General features: G+C 51.7%; 1 non-coding gene across 1 annotated transcript; it reads left to right on the top strand.

Moving 5' to 3' along the window:
- Positions 1 to 4,635: 4,635 nt before the first annotated feature.
- On the top strand, positions 4,636 to 4,717 carry TRNAS-GCU (transfer RNA serine (anticodon GCU)). The gene has a single exon. It is a non-coding gene; the product is annotated as a tRNA-Ser (tRNA).
- The last annotated feature ends 11,623 nt before the right edge of the window (positions 4,718 to 16,340 follow it).

Below are 16,340 nucleotides of genomic sequence, written 5' to 3' on the forward strand. Positions count from 1 at the left end.
AATCAGGGTAGAGACTGAGGACGGGAGGCTGAGGGTTCTCACCAGAGAGCCCAAAGGATGGCCCAGGTCACCGGTGGGGATCACTGCCGAGCACTATTTCAGTCCCACATTTTTGGGTGGACCTTCCATAGTGGGAGCTGCAGAGGACTTCCCTGCAACACACACACACACCCCTCCGTCCTGTTGTTGGGAAGGGAACAGGAGAAAGGACAAAAGAAGCAAGAGAAGAAGAGGAGGGAGGGATGGAGGAAGAGGTGAAACAAAAAGGACAAACCCTAATGTCCCCAGTGATTCTAAGGGACAAAATCCCAGGTGCGCAATAAAATTCTGCCTCCTTAAGCTCGTGTTTTCCATGCCTAGAATTCACTTGTCACCAGATAGATCAGACTGAACAGGTTTCAAACCTCCAGGAGGCTCTTACCTTCTAAACAGGGACGGCTGTTTTCTAGTAAAATCACTAAAAGGGAAGGAGGAAACTCGAAAGAGGTTCCTCCTGGCGCTCACGTCCATGACCCCAAATAATCTCTCAGTCCTCAAAGAGAGACCTGGAGAAGGAAACGTGCTGAAGCAAAGCCACAGAGGTCTCTGAGGTTTCCCTGGCCCCTCGCCCCTGTCCTGCCTGGCTGATGTCAGCATCTCTCTGTGAGGTCACCACCTCCCCACCACCTTTGACCAATAGTCTGAGGTCCTGCAAAAGGCCTTTGTGATGTCACTGCCACACCCCTCCCTTGCTGGGCTAATGTCCTGCCCCTGGCCAGGCACTTTGGAGGTTTGAGCTACTCCCTGTGGATCACCCCACTCAAGGAGCGTTCGTTCTAGGCAGCAAGCCGGCTAGACAGGAAAACATCAGACGCTGCTCCCAATGCTACACTCAGTTTTTCAGAAATTAGTCGACTTCATGGTCAGAAGAAACCATTAGAGCGTCTAACCTGCATATCACAGGCCTCCTGTATGACACAACAGCTACTTTGGGGGCAAACACATTCCAGAAAGGCATCTAGTCTTCATTAAATGACATCAGGAGATGGTGAATCCACCACTTTCCTTGGTAGCTTGCTCCTGTGGTGAATCATCCTCGCTGTTGACTATTGTGCCTTAGTTGTAATATGAATTTGTCTCTTTTCACTTTCCAGCCATTGGGTCTTGTTATGCCTTTCTCTGCTCCATTCAAGAGCCCGTAAATACCCAATCTTTTCTCTCCATTAAGGCACTTCAACACTTCAATGAAATCACCTTTCAATCTTCTTTTGAGAAGCTAAACAGGTTGAGCTCTTTCAATAGCTCACTGGAAGGCATTTTTCTCCAGCCCTCAGAACATTTGGTGGCTCTTTGCTGCCCTAGCTCCAATTTCACAACATCTTTTTCAAATGAGGACACCAGAACTGGAGGCAGTATAAAGGTTGTATAAAGGTAAAATTAAATAGGTTGCAGAGGAGTTTTTTTTAATTTCGGCTTTTGTTGCTAAAAATTTTGTCTCTCTGCGGTGAGAAAAAACACTCCCCGAATGCCAAAATTTGAGCCATGAAAAGCGGCAGTGTGAACAGCACTTCATAGGTGGAGCTGTGCTCCCGGTGATGAAGCTCCTGTCCCTCATTGTAGGTAGTTTGGCTTTGTTGCCGGGGAAGCTCTCTCCCAGCGATAAGGACGGCCACACAGTGCACCTTACAATGGCATGGTTAGAGTGGCACAGCTGCACCGTGGTAAGGTGCGCGGTGTAGACACAGCCTCAGAGCTGGGGAAAGCCGACAGGCGCAGAGGAGCACAGGGTTCAGACAGAGACATCCGGTAGGAGAGGAACTATTCACAGGGATTCTCTATAGCCTAGTAAGGTGGAGAGGATGGAAGATGATAATGTACAGGTAGGTTCTGATGAGAAACAGTGAAATGAAAGAGTCTCCCTCAATTACATCATGTAATAGCAGACAGCTAAAATGGGACACATTTTAGAAGTGCTTAAATACAAACGCTAAATGTCTAAGTACTAAGACTGGTGAATTTGAGTGCCTGGTATTGAGTGACGATATTGATAGAATAGGCATCACAGAAACCCCTGCACCCCCTCCTGCACCCACATGGGGAGACTGACCTGTGTGCATGGAGCAGCTGGCATTGCTGCCCCCCACTCCTCCCTGGAACGCTGCTCATCTGGGCACCCCTAGGGGCTGTGGGATGTGGGGGCAAGAAGTGAGATCATCCGAGCTCCCTGCATCCAGGTCACTTTCCTCAGCCGGGCTGCATAGCGGGAGGGCAGAGAGCAGCAGCTTCTGATGCTCCCCTCACAGCACAGCCCAAGTGGGAAAAGTGACCAGGACGCATGGAGCACATAGGGTTGCTCCTTACTCCCCTCAAACCTCTATGGACCCATGGAGGAGCATTGGGGCAGGGGAGAGCAGTGAGCACCTTTGCACTGCCACACGGTGCCCTTTGACCCCTGGAGCCCTGGGCGGCTATCGGGGGGCACCACCCCTAAGGCCGGCCAGGCTCCCCAGAACGAGCAGCAGAAAACACAGAGACTGGCCACACACTGAGCAGTGGTAGCCTGGGCGGCTCGTAATGGAGGCTCAGGGGGAGGGGTGTCATAACATTTTTTCCCAGATTTGGACCTTAGCGTCCAAAATATGGGTGTTAGCATGAAAACCTCCAAGCTTAGTTACCAGCTTGGACCTGGTAAAGCTGCCACCAGCCAGGGATTTATACAGTGCCTGGCTCACTGTGGTCTCCCCAAAACCTTCCCCGGGGGACCCCCAGACTCAGATGCCTTGAGTCTCACAACAAAGGGGAATAAACCATTTCCCTTCCCCCTCCTCCCCTCCAGGTGTTCCCTCCCTGGGTTCCTGGAGAGATATACAGAAGCAAGCTCCGTGAATCTAAACAGAGGGACTCCCCCCTCCCTGTTTCCAGTCCTGGAAATAGAAGTACCAAGATAGCTAATCTCTCTTCCCCCTTACCCAGAGGGTATGCAAAGTCAGGCTAGTAAATCTAACACAACGAGATTTTCCCCCTGACTTCTTCCTCCCACCAATTCCCTGGTGAGCTGCAGACTCAATTCCCTGGAGTCCCCACTAAAGAAAAAATCCAACAGGTCTTAAAAAGAAAGCTTTATATAAAAAGAAAGAAAAGGACATAAAAATGGTCTCTCTGTATTAAGGTGACAAATACAGGGTTATTTGCTTAAAAGAAAAAAATGAATAAACAGCCTTATCCAAAAAGAATACAATTTAAACATTCCAGCAACTACACACATGTAAATACAAAAAAAAAAACAATATAAACTTATTGTCTTATTATCTTTGTACTTACAACTTGGAAACAGAAGATTAGAAAGGCAGGAGATAGAAAAATCACTCTCATAGCCGAGACGCCACAGACACAAGACAAAGAACAAAGAACTCACACACAAACTTCCCTCCACCCAGATTTGAAAAAGTCTTGTTTCCTGATTGGTCCTCTGGTCAGGTGTTTTAGGTTACTGGTGTTACCCCTTTATAGGTAAAAGAACATTAACCCTTAGCTATCTGTTTATGACAAGGGGGCTCAGCCTCCCCAAACCTTGCACTGCCAAGGGGACAGTGGGGCCCATGATCAGGGGCCCTGGCCAAGTTAGGTCCCCCTGGAAAAGTCTCCCCTACGTCAGCCCCAGGGCTGGAGGAGCTCCCACTCCCTGCTACAGCCCGGGGGGCTGCAGCAGGGGGCACAGAGCTTCTCTGGTCTCAGGGCCACAGCGGGGGCAGGGGTAAAGGAGTGATAAGGTGGGGCTGGTGGGGGAAGGGGTGGAACAGAAGTGACAGTGGATGGGGCCATGGGTGGAAGGGGGTAGAGCCATAGACAGAAGGTAGGGGCATGGTTCTGGTGCTGGGGCCCCCACACTTGTTCTCCCTTTCCCGGGGCTTTGGCATCACTAGCCCTGGCTTAGCGAGTAGGGTTCAGTGGTCCCCATAATATGGGGTGCGACTCCTAGGGGGACACAGAGGAACATTCATGGGGGCACCTCAGGACCTGAGCCAGCCCACATAGAAGGCAGGGAGGGAGCACCACTCTGCCACAGCTCTTCCCCAACCCCACCCTCAGCCTGAGACTCTGGCTCCCAGCCCGGCCTCGACCCCTTTACCCCTGTCCCCACCCCTCTCCCCAGCAAGCAACAGCCCCACTCCTCCCAGCCCCGGTTCTTGACCGTGGCTTCCGAGGGGCCACAGCCATGGCTAAGAGGGCACAATGTGAAATGTTTGGGGACCACTGGTTTAGGGTGACGTCCTCAATCACTTCTCTGCAATCCAATAAAAGCTATTCCTCACTCACCTACCCCTCCATCAGGACGGACTAGGTATGTTCTGATGCCCTTCACTCATACAGGAAGGAGAATAACATTTCATTCCACTCAATCCTAAAGTGATTTGTAACCCAAGACCATCCCAAACTGGTCATTTTGGGGAAGCGGCCCCATCATGCTGTATAGCTAGGCAGAGTAGGTGTGTCTATGCAAACACGGTCTGCTTCTGAAGTCTTTCCCCAGCTCCTCACTAGGTGAGAGAGGGGAGCTCATTCAGACTCTGCTTACGCTTAGTATTTAAAAACTCCTTAGTGTCCCTATCTCTGCCGGCCTTAGATTTCTCCTCCTGTCTGTTTTTTGACAGCTCAGATGAGGTGACTGAGTGGTTAAGGTGATGGACTGCTACTCCATTATGCTCTGCCTGCATGGGTTCAAATCCCATTCTCATCAGAGGCATTTAGTCTTCATCCTCCTTTATAGACAACCATCTCCTCCTTTGGTACAATAACAGATCAAACAATGTTGCTTGTGTTACCCAAAATTGGGTCAGTTAGTAAGCTTAGAGAGGGCTAATAATGCCCCTCTCCCCAGAGTTTGGCAGAAAGCAGCACATTTATTAGCTTGATAGCTAAGCTCAAAAGAAGGGATGGGGGAGGGTGTCACACTCATACTCACGCTCCCAGGACAGGCCTGGCGGTGGAGATGTCAGGATCCTTTAAGGTAAGTGTCCCACAGCGCAGCGATGGATGGTGCGATGAAGATCAGTCTCCCTGAGGTGCAATAGAATGTAACACAGCAAACCACTGGCCAGATGGGCCGGGTGAAGGGCATTCACTGGAGATACAAAGGAGAGTGGGAAAGCCACTTCACAGGTATTCAAAGAGGGAAAGGACACAAGCTGGGGGAGTTTAACAGACCTTTTGAGCATACAGGTTATACAGAGCATACAGATCACTGCTGCTCCTACAACATGATAAGTTCTCAAGCAGCATGTTTCTTACTTTGCCCATCTGTCAATTTTGATGATTATTGATGGAAATATTTTGCCATTGGGTTGTGTGTTTACACAGAAATTGACATTTACCAACAAATACGCAATTCTTCCAAGCCTGCCTAGTCTGCAGTTGATGGGTTTAGAGGGACACATTCACTCTTCCAGGTCCCCATGCCAGGCCTGTGCTCTCCAGGTTGTCAACTTCCCGCACTGCTGGGATCCTTCCCTCATCTCCCCCCAAACCACTGCCCCACCCGCACTTCTGGGGTCCCCTCCCTACACTGTCTAACTCCACTGCTGGCAGGATCCCTTCCTGTTCCTTTCATTTCCTGCCTCCACTCTGGGCAAAAGCTCTGCACTCTTCCCACACCAGAAGTTGAACCCAGGCCACCGGGATGAAAACCAGGAATCCTGACCACTAGCCCATAAGGGACTATTGTTGCATCTGACGAAGTGGGTATTCACCCACGACAGCTCATGCTCCAATACGTCTGTTAGTCTATAAGGTGCCACCGGATTCTTGGCTGCTATTATTACAACTCAGGCCTTGGCTACACTGGAGAGTTACAGTGCAGGTGGTGGCTTTACAGCGCTGTAACTTACTCCCCGTCCACACTAGCAAGGCACATACAGCGCTGTATCTCCCTGGCTACAGTGCTGCATGTGCTCCACCTCGACGAGAGGAATAAAGAGAACAGAGCTGGTGATGCAGCGCTGGGGTGCCAGTGTAAACAGTGATTAATATTACTACACTGTCACTGACCTCCGGAACCTTCCCATAATGCTTTTAAGTAGAGATAACGCTCTTTGTTTTTCTGTGATGCCTCTGTTTGTTTTGTTGTGAGCTCAAGGCTCCCAGAGCTGCTTATCTAAAAACCAAACACAGTTACTGTTTGCAATGAATGAGCAGAGGCAGGGGGATCCCTTTGGAACACCCACAGCTGGTGTTTGCTTGAGGAGAGAAGCAGCCGGTTGGGCACAGGGGGGGGTCTGTTTTGGATCAGCGGCTTATCTGGTCTGTGAGGAAAAAAACAAAGGCGGCTATTTGCATTTAGTGAATGAGAGAGGGGTGGGGGAAGAGGCTTGAACTTGCCAGGCAGGGAGCTGACACAGTGTCAGCTCCAAAAATCCACTTGCTCTGTCTCCCCCACGCTCCGTGTCACACTCCACCCCACCCTCCTCTTTTGAAAAGCACATTGCAGCATCTTGAATGCTGGGATAGCTGCCCATAATGCACCACTCCCAACAGCGCTGCAAATGTGGCCATGACAGAGTGCTGGTAGCTGTCAGTGTGTCCACACTGCAGCGCTTTCCGTAAACAGCTGTAGGAAGACAGCTTTAACTCCCAGTGCTGTACAGCTGCAAGTGTAGCCAAACCCTCTCTAAGCCGACCCCTTATGAGAACAGCAGGGACTAGCATGACTAGATGTCCCGATTTTTGGGTGTTTTTCTTATATAGGTGCCTATTAACCCCACCCCCATCCCAATTTTTCACATTTGCTGCCGGATCACCCTAGCAGGGGTTGCACACAGGGCTGCATTAACCTTCAGGTGCTAAGGTTTCCCTCTCTCCATTCCCAGAGCCTGTGATCAGGAAACAGACATCAGGGCTCCCAGGTGCTGCACAGACCATGACTGAGATCAGACCCCATATTATGCAAGGTGCTGTACAAACCCTGGCCAACACTGAGACACCCAGGGGGTTCCCCTCAATTTCCCTGGGCCTCTGCTGCCCAACTTCTTCTGAATCCCTCTGGCTCACCCCCCCCCCACAAAAAACCCACGTTTCCAAACAGTCCTTCTTTCCTTGCCCCCTGATTCTGGTTTCACACCCTGGGACCATCTCCTCTCTTTGTCTCTCCCCCTCCAGGTGAAGCAGAGATGGAGGCAACTTCAGCCACTGGAGTCAGCCTCAGCGAGCACTGCAGCCGGCCCGGGGGAGGTGGGGTGTTTGCAGACACAGGAAGGGAGCAGGGGGTGCTGGGAAGAAGGCGGCAGGAGAACAAAGCTCAGAGACCCAACATGGGGAAATTCCAGGGGGCGGGGCTCTGACACATCCCAGGTGCTGGCAGCTTCTGGGGGCGGGGCTCTGGCTCAGCTCGGGGGTGGGGCAGCTCCTGGGGGCGGGGCTCCAGCACAGAGCGGGGGCGGAGCAGCTCCTGGGTGCGGGGCTCTGGCTCAGCTCAGGGGCGGGGCTCTGGCACATTGTGACCCGGAGCCCGGGCTGAGCAGCTGCTCCCTGGTTCTCCACGTGCTTCCAGCAGCGCTGGAGCTGCCCCAGCGGGAGCGGAGCCGCTGTTCTCAGCTGCAGCCAGGATCTGCCCCCGGCCCCGCTGGGATCCAGGTGGGGACAGAGACTGGGGTCTGGGGGTTCCCCTTGGTGTGGCTGGCGGGGGCGGGAGGGGAGGGGAGAAGCCGGAGCTGCAGGCGGGGGAAGGGCGGTGGGACATTGTGACCCAGAGCCCCCGGGGAGTGAGAGGCGCTGGGGGGGCGGGAAAGTGACTCTGCCCCAGGGAGCTTGGAAGAAGCCTTGGAGCCGCCTCGGCCCCAGTGGAGCTGCAGGAGTATCCGCCCGCCCCGCTGGGATGGGGGGGCCGGGGCCCGGCCGTCGTGTGGGGGGGAGGGGCGGACCCCGAGCCTGGCCCGGGGGGGCGGAGCCTGGTACAGAGCCCGAGGCCCGGCGACGGGGCGGAGCCTCGGGCACGGCGGGTGTGGGGCGGTGTATTAAATCACTCCCCATAGCAATGTGCTACTCCCGGGCACTGCGCATGGCCAGTAACAGCCGCTGAAGCCGCTGCCCTTCCCCCTGCCCGGACCAGCCGTAACGTTCCGCTGGGCGCTGGGGGCGGGGCTGGAGCGGGGCGGGGGAGTAACAGGGAGCGTGGGGGGGCGGGCGCTGAGCAGGAAATTGATGGGCGGGGGGGGGGGGTCAGGCAGCTGGAGGCAGGGTTCCGAGGGGGCTAAATGGCACAATCCGGGCTGTGGGGAGGAGCAGGAGTTGAGCTCAGGGGGAGGCGCTGGCAGAGCCCCCCCTTTGGTGTGAGGGCGGAGGTGTCGGGGCGGGGAGGAGAAGCCAGAGTTGCAGGGAGGGGGAGGTCACTGGGGTGGGGGGTTAGAACTGTCTCTGGGCAGCCAGGACATTCCCGGGGTGGAGGGGAGGTGAGTTAACTGGATCCTGTCCCTGTTTTTGCCACTTCCTCCCACACACACATTCTCTCAAGATTTCCCCTTTTCTCTCTCATTATCACACGTGGCTATAAAATCCAGGGAGATTCTCCTCCCCCCTCCCCCAATGATCAGCTCTCTAATTGCCTCTGATTTTCCCTTTTCTCTCCATACTTCTCAAATGTCAATTTAAAATCTCTCCGATGGGGGGTGGATTTTCCCACCCATTTTACCTGCAGCGATTTGCCCTTGTTTAGGTGGGAAATTGTTGCCCTGGGTCATTCCCCAGAACATGGCTCCCACTGGAGTGGGGATGGGATGGGATGAGGTGCCCGTTCTCTGCCAGGGCGGGGAAGGGAGGAGCACATCCCCCATGGAGACTGCCCAGACCCCATTTCCCAATCCCCCTGCTGCCCCCTTCCATTGTCCAGGGAGCCTTCCAGCTCCCGCCCCCCCTCCTTTAAATCAGCTCCTCAAAGGGCTCTGAGCTGCTCACGTGAATGGTTGCCCCGTGGCCGGGGGGGACCATCACATTCTGTTTATGTATTGGACAGTCATATAAAATCCAGTCCAACAGTCCCCCTTTTCCACTAGTTATTTAATAGCAACATCAAATCCCCTCCGATCTTGGTGGTTTTCTCTCATGTTATCAAATGTCGTTTGTGACAGGTTCTCTCTGCGTGTCTCAAAGATTGATATAAAATACCCCAAACATTTGTCCCACTTCTCTTTAGTTGTATTATTTCTAATTGAATATGATGGGTTGTTTCCCAATGTGCTAAGATGCAGCCGCCTCTGGGGTGGATCCATGGTGGCCATTATTTGCTAGTGACAGCCCGTGGACCTTTCTTGCCCTCCAGGCCTTCCATTCTCCTGTTAAAGAAGCACTCCCCAGGCTCCCTTTGCCTGTGTGCCTGGCCAGCAGGAGGTGGTGGTAACTTTCTAGCCACTTCTCACATTCTGTGAGGTAACACTTGCAGGGGCAGGGAAGGTGTCTGTGTGGGGACATTGCAGCTGAAGGGGCATTGTGGTAGGGGGAGGCCTCTGGGTGTCTGGGCAGGGGGTACCCTAGTCAGGTTGGTGGGTTGTGGAGGTTTGGGGTTTTCGGGGGTGGTGGTTCTGATGTGCCCATCCCTGAGGCTATGGGTCCTGGAGGTGGGTATCGCTGGGGGCCTGGTGGCTGCAGAACAGTGGGGGTGGGTGTCTCTTGGGGAGGCGGGACAGAGGGTTAGAGGGAGCCTGGTTATGTGCCAGGGGCTCTGTCTGTGCTTCCCCTGCTGGTTCCTGGTTTTGTTGCCATGCCCAGTGCACAGAGCTGGGGGAGAGGATCCCTGGCACTAGGTGAGGGCATGCCAGGGAAGCAGAGTGATGGGTCACACTGTAAAGCATCAGGGGGTCACACTGGGCAGAGGAGGGGGTCCCAGGCAAATGTCAGGATAGATCGTTCTGGAGGGTGAGGAAGTTCCTAGGCAGGCAGTGAGGGACTGAGTTCCCAGTGGGGGGGTCCCTTGAGGGGGTCCCTGGCTGCTGGGGGCTCTTGGTGGGGGGAACCCTTTGGGATTCCCAACCTGGCAATCATGGTCTGGTGCGGGTTCTCTGGCTGGTGGGGCTTTGAGGGGTATCTGGAGTTCCTGGCCAGGGACTCTGGGGGCTGCGTTCCAGGGAATATCTGATGGGATCCTGGCTGGGGCGTGTCTGGGGCCCCTGGCTGGTGGGTCTGGGCTCTGGGTACTAGGGGGTGTCTGGGGGCTGCTGCTAACCATGATCCTTCTCTCTGGTCAACTTGTGCCAGAGTCCTGACTCCAAGTCACCAGGTCACCAAGTCCATTCCCCAGTCACGTGCCCTGTCACTGGGATAACTTTCTGTCCACGTAGCAAACACTGTTAGTGTGAAATCACAGATTTTGCTTTTCTTCTCTTTTGAAAACTGCAGAAACTTTCGGTTCCGTTTGGAAAATTTGTGCCCCCAGTCCTTGTCCTAGATCTGCGGGGGTGAGGGAGGTGGGAAGGGAGTCAGCACTGCCACACGATGGTCTCTTCCACAGCGTTCTGGACTCATTCTTTCTGTTATCTGGTGTCATTGAGACCATTGTTAATCCAGAGTCACTGTATGGAAAGACAAGGAGTGATTGCAGATGGACAGTGGGTCAAATGAGATCAGCCATTCTCCCTGTGAGGAGGGGCTCCCATTAGCTGCTCTCCCCAGAGAGCTAAAGGAGGGAAGCTGCTCAAACGCGCTGTCCCTCTCTGCTCAGGATATTGGGGTTCAGCTTCCTGGGTCAGAGACTGCAGCCTCCATTGTGATCTGGGAGACCAGGCTTGGCAGCTGCTGCTCCCCCAGTGGGGCTCTGTGCTGGGAAGTGACCTTAATTAAAGCTTCTTCTCTGCCCAGCCCAGGGGATGACTTTCTGCAGCTGGTCCTAGCCCCCTAGGGCAGCCCTGGGCCCTGTTACTACTAAATTCTGAGCCAGAGTCTCCAGGTAACTGAAAGACCTCAGGGAATGTCCTAGGGTCTGGTAAGAAAGTGACTGCACAAACAACCCCACCTCATTTCTCCTCCCATTAGTGGTTGAGAGGAGGAAATCCAGCCATGGGAGAGCAAAGCCCCCAGGAATGGGACTGTCCCAGCCAGAGGGACAGGGAGAGAGGACAGGGGAAGGAGAGACTGAAAGGGGCAGTGGGAGAAATGAATGTGGGGGAGAGATTTCCAGCTCTCTAGTCCACCCAGACACATGTATTGCTGCATCCCTGGGCAGGACCACTTTCCAGTGAACAAAACAAGGATCAGACAGAGCAAAAGCCAGTTCCTGACTCCATATTCCCCCTGCTGGGGTGTGGCTGCCGTGGGGTCAGTGTCTGAGGGAATTCCCCACAGTGACTCCTTTGGTTCTGCTCTTTTCTAGCCTTGTGTTCAGAGAAGAGATGAGGGAAGGGAGAAGGGAGGTTAAAAATGTGTCTGTGGACTTAGCCTGGCAGGAGGGGTAAGGTCTAAATTGTAATAAACAGATTGAGCATTTCCCAGCATGACAGAATCTAGGGTGTCTGCCTGCAGGGAAAGGGCCTGGGGGAATTATGATGTGAAATTAACTAAAACCGGTTCTGAAACGCCCACAACTGCCCTTCTTCCCCAGACAGGCTGCAGAATGACGTCCATGTTTTGCTCCAGCTCATCCCAGCCTGGCGTGGGACAGGGAAGAGAAATGGCTGCAGTGGAGTCAGTCCAGGTAGAGATTATCGGGGGGTTGCTGGTGGGTTCCTACTGGAGGAAAGGGAAAGCAAATACACCAGAGGTGGGAAGGTTTGCAGAGTCTGGTTTGGAGGTTGGAGCGGGGCAGGAAATTCACAGCGTGGGGAAAGGAGGAGGCCAGGGTGTGGCAAACCTGCTGGGAGTTATTTAATAAGTGGCCTAGATTCTAGGAACAGACCCAGGAGGTTTGGAGGTGGAAATGCCCTAATTTGTGAAGAAAGAAAATAGCCCACCTACATGGAGCTAGTCAAACTGACCAGACTCCTAGTGCTGGAGCCTGACCTCACTAACCAGCAGCTGCTGTGAGATATGAAGGGGGCACCCATACAGGAGACTTGATAGCTGCTACCAGACCCTCTGGTCCATGCTGCGTGCAGGCTGAGCTCCCTGACTGCTCAGGAGGATCGACCACCTGGGCTGTCTACCAGTTCTCTAGGCTGTCTGCGTGGACTGGCCCTCTAGTCCTGATCATCCTCCTAGGTGGAGTGCTGGCATGAGACCTGCTCAATGCATCGATGTCCTCACTCTGCCATATGAGAGTCTGCATCATCTCTACTCGTGACTGCCTTCCAGACATGAGTCAGAGTAGGACTATGACAAATGGTCAGACTGAGCTTCACATCTCCTCTATGAGATCCACTGGACTGGATCTCAGATAGTGAGCTGCTGAGGTAGTGGCTGATAGGTGGGACTCTCCTGACTACGATCCACCCAGAGCTTCCATTTGATTCACTCCTCTCTGCCACAAATAGTGGGGCTGTGAGTGGGGCAGCAAGTCCTTAGTGTTGGATTCTTGCTCTTTCAGGGGCCGGTGACCTTTGGGGAGGTGGCTGTGTATTTCACCAGGGAAGAGTGGGCTCTGCTGGACCCTGCTCAGAGAGCCCTCTACTGGGATGTCATGCAGGAGAACTATGAGACGGTGGTCTTGCTGGGTAAGGGTTCCTGTCCCTTCTGTTCTTGGAAGGGGAAATGAAGAGTGAAGGTTCATGCCCCCGGCACAATGCCATCTGTACCCTGTCCTGTTTCAGCATCACCCCAATAGGCCAGTGACACACATACTACCGGAGACCCTCCTCTGCTGCAGAACACTTTGGGAACAGAGCACAGGAGCCGTATTGCACAGTGTCAAATATCTCGTGTTTGCTGAAGTGAAACTGGGGGTTAGGTCTGGCATAACTGTCCCATACCCCTAATCATTTTTGTTGCCCATTTCTGAACCTTTTCCAATTCCAATATATCTATTTTTGAGATGGGGTGACAACATCTGCATGCAGTATTCAAGATGTGGGTGTATCATGGATTTATTTGCTGTTTTTACAAATATGATCTATGAGATATTGTCATATCTATCCCTTTCTTAATTATTTCCTACATTGTTCACTTTTTTTCACTGCTGCTGCACATTGAGTGGATGTTTTCAGAGAACTATCCACAGTGACTCCAAGATCCATCTCTTGAGTGGAAACAACTAATTTAGACCCCTTCATTTTGTATGTATAGTTGGAATTGTGTTTTCCAATGGGCTGCACTATGTGCTATCCTGTCATCTAGCACTGCTGAGATCCTGGATTCAGTAATATCCCTGCCCTTCCTGTTCCCTTTCTCCACCGAACCCCTCCAGCCCATGCTTCCTGTTCCCAGCTTCCCCAGGATTCTCACGCTGTCTCTGAACCTCTCTGTCAGCAAGAAGCAGTGCCAGGGACACTTGCCCTCTGTCTGAGTCTTCGATTTCTGGGACATGGATTTACTTTCTCTGTGTTGTAAGAGGCTCTGTCATAGTGAGTGTCTGTGACGTTACCCTGAGTACAATCTGGACTGTTAAATAGCTGTGTCCCCTCTGTTCTCCGACCTGGGGTGCCTTTTCCACTGTTTTCCCGCGAGAACAGCCCCTCTTGGCCACTTAACACACAGTCTCCAGCATGTAACTCACTCCCAGCTACACAGTATTGAGTGCTGCTAGACAGCCACTCATGAATTACACCTCAGGAGAAAACCAGCAAATTCTCAAGTGCCCAACTTTCCCCCAGAAATGTGCATCTTGCACTGTCCAGCACGCTACTGAACGACGCAAGCTCATATGAAGTCTGTCATTTCATCATTGGAAAATGACATGCACCAGCTTGTTATCCCAAACAGAGTTTCCAACACACTTCAATCCACACATACTGGTTAGATGAACAATAAACCAAGATTGTTAACTACCAAAAACTAAAACTAGGCCCAGTCCATGAAAGGGGCACTCCCAGGAGAGACTGTATAAAGGCTGGAACATGAAACACCTTTGTAAACCTGAGACAGCTGCCTTGGGGACAATGACAGGGAGAATCCCCCAAAGTGAGTCCTTTGTTTCTGCTCTTCTCTGGCCTCCGATTGTTCCTTCCAACGTGGAGTACTTTGCACTTGTCTCTACTGAATTTCATCCTATTTACTTCAGATGATTTCTCCCGTTTGTCCAGATCATTTTGAATTTTAATCCAATCCTCCAAAGCACTTACAACCCCTCCCATCTTGGTGTTGTCCGCAAACTTGATACGTGTAAGAGAGAGACTGTTACTGGGAAGGTTTCCCCATGTGTCAGAGGGTTACACCCTGGTGGGAGGGGACTAGGCCTGTACTGGAATAAGGTCACTCTGTGCTTCACAGTGTGCCAGAACCTAGAATATGCATTAGCAGGGGAAAAGCTGGGGGGAATCGGCTTGTGGAATGGACAAAAGCCTAGTCTGAATTCTCACACCTTGCCCTTTTCACCCCGGCAGGCCAGAGAATAACATCCATGTTTCGCTGCAGATCATCTCGTCCTCCCAGGGGCAAGGAAATGGCTGCAATGGAGCTGGCTCAGGTAAGAGATTATCAGGGAGGTGGTGGTGGGCTCTGCTTGGAGGTTGAGGAGCAGTAAATGCATAAGAGGGTGGGAATTGCTAGAGGTGGTGGGAAGCAGGAAATCTCTTGGGTGGAGAAGGGAGGGGACAGCATGTGACAAACCTGCTGAGACTTGTGTAGTGTAGGGCATGATGGGTTGTCACCCCCATGCGGCAGTTTGTGGAGCTTCTGGGAACTGCTGTGTCCTCTAACCCTCACGCTGGGCTGGCCCTTCTCACACTACTTTGCTGGAGATTTTGCCACCCTCTCCAGGGCCTGTTATCACCCAACACAACAGCAGGTGGCGCCATGCTGCCAACTAAGCTACCTGAGTGCTCTACCTAAGCCACTCAAGGACAGATAGAAGACAAGAGCCAATTTCCCACTCCCCCACCTTGCACACTTGCTGTAGTATAAATCCAGAATTATACCATCTTATAGTGCACGGGGATCTCTATAATGCAAGCTCATTAATATAGTTCCCCTTCCCCTCCATATGGGACAGATGTGCACAACAAGCTGAGATTTTCCCCAGACACTTCACTCAAAATACGCTGGTTAAGATAAAGCATCAAACAAGTTTATTAACTGCAGAAAGATAGATTAAGTGATTATAAGTGATAACAAACAGATCAAAGCAGATTATTTAGCAAATAACCAAAACTCAGACTAAGCCTAAGATACTAGATGGATAGAATTTGAATTAGCAATTTCTCACCCTGACTGATGGTACAAGCAGTCCCCCAAGTTTCCATACACAAGCTAGAAATCTCGATCCTGGGAGCAGCACTTCCCCCACATCCGTTTTTGTTTCTCAGGCGTTTCCAGGAGTTCTCTTGTGTGGGGAATGAGGCCAAGAGATGATGTCACACCCCACCTTATGTAGCTTTTCCATATGGTGGGAACCTTTTGTTCCAAACTCAGTTCCTAGTCCAGTTTGTGGAAAAATACAGGTACTAAAATGGAGTTTAGTGTCATGTGGTCTGGTCACAGGCCCTGCTGAGTCATAGTAGCCATGACTCCTAGGCTGACTGAAACATTCACAGGAAGGCTAAGTTCTTCCACAGTCCATTGTCTTTGTTGAGCCATCAGCGCTGTCTGGCTTCTTCATTGTTGTACCTGAAAGGCTCGTTGTGGGTGTTACCCAGAGTAAACACATTTGAAATACAGATACAGAGTCAATATCCATAACTTCAGATACGAACATGATATGTGCACACAAATAGGATAATCATATTCAGCAAATCAGAACTTTTCCAGTGACACCACACATGATGCATCTTGTACAAAATAGATCATAATTATGTCCTAATCATATTATAATCATACCACTATGATGAATATGGGGGTGTAGTGTCAGATAGGTCCTAATTTCAAGGCACAGGAGTTGGGAATGGAACTTCCCCTCTTTGTGGAACAGGAAATAACCCTCCAGCCAGGGCTGGGACAACTTCCCAGACTCCCAGTGATGGAGCCTGAATCTCCTGGCATTTCATTAATTACCACCAGCCCCAATCTTTGTGGCAACTGTAAACTTTATCAGTGATGATTTTGTACTCTCTTCTAAGTCATGGATAAGAATGTTAAATAGCACAGGGCCAAGAACCAATCCCTGCAGGAACCTGCTAGAAAGAAATCCACTTGACCATGGTTCCCCATTTACTATCAGAGTTTTTAATCTATTTAATGTATGCCATGTTTATTTTGTATCATTCTAGTTTTTTTAGTAAAAATATTGTGGTGATCAAGTCATGTCCCTTACAGAAGTTTAGGTATATTACATCAATACTATTTGTGGCAACTAAACT

This window comes from Gopherus flavomarginatus, chromosome 8 (assembly GCF_025201925.1).
Source record: "Gopherus flavomarginatus isolate rGopFla2 chromosome 8, rGopFla2.mat.asm, whole genome shotgun sequence".
In the NCBI taxonomy this organism is placed as follows: Eukaryota; Metazoa; Chordata; order Testudines; family Testudinidae; genus Gopherus; species Gopherus flavomarginatus.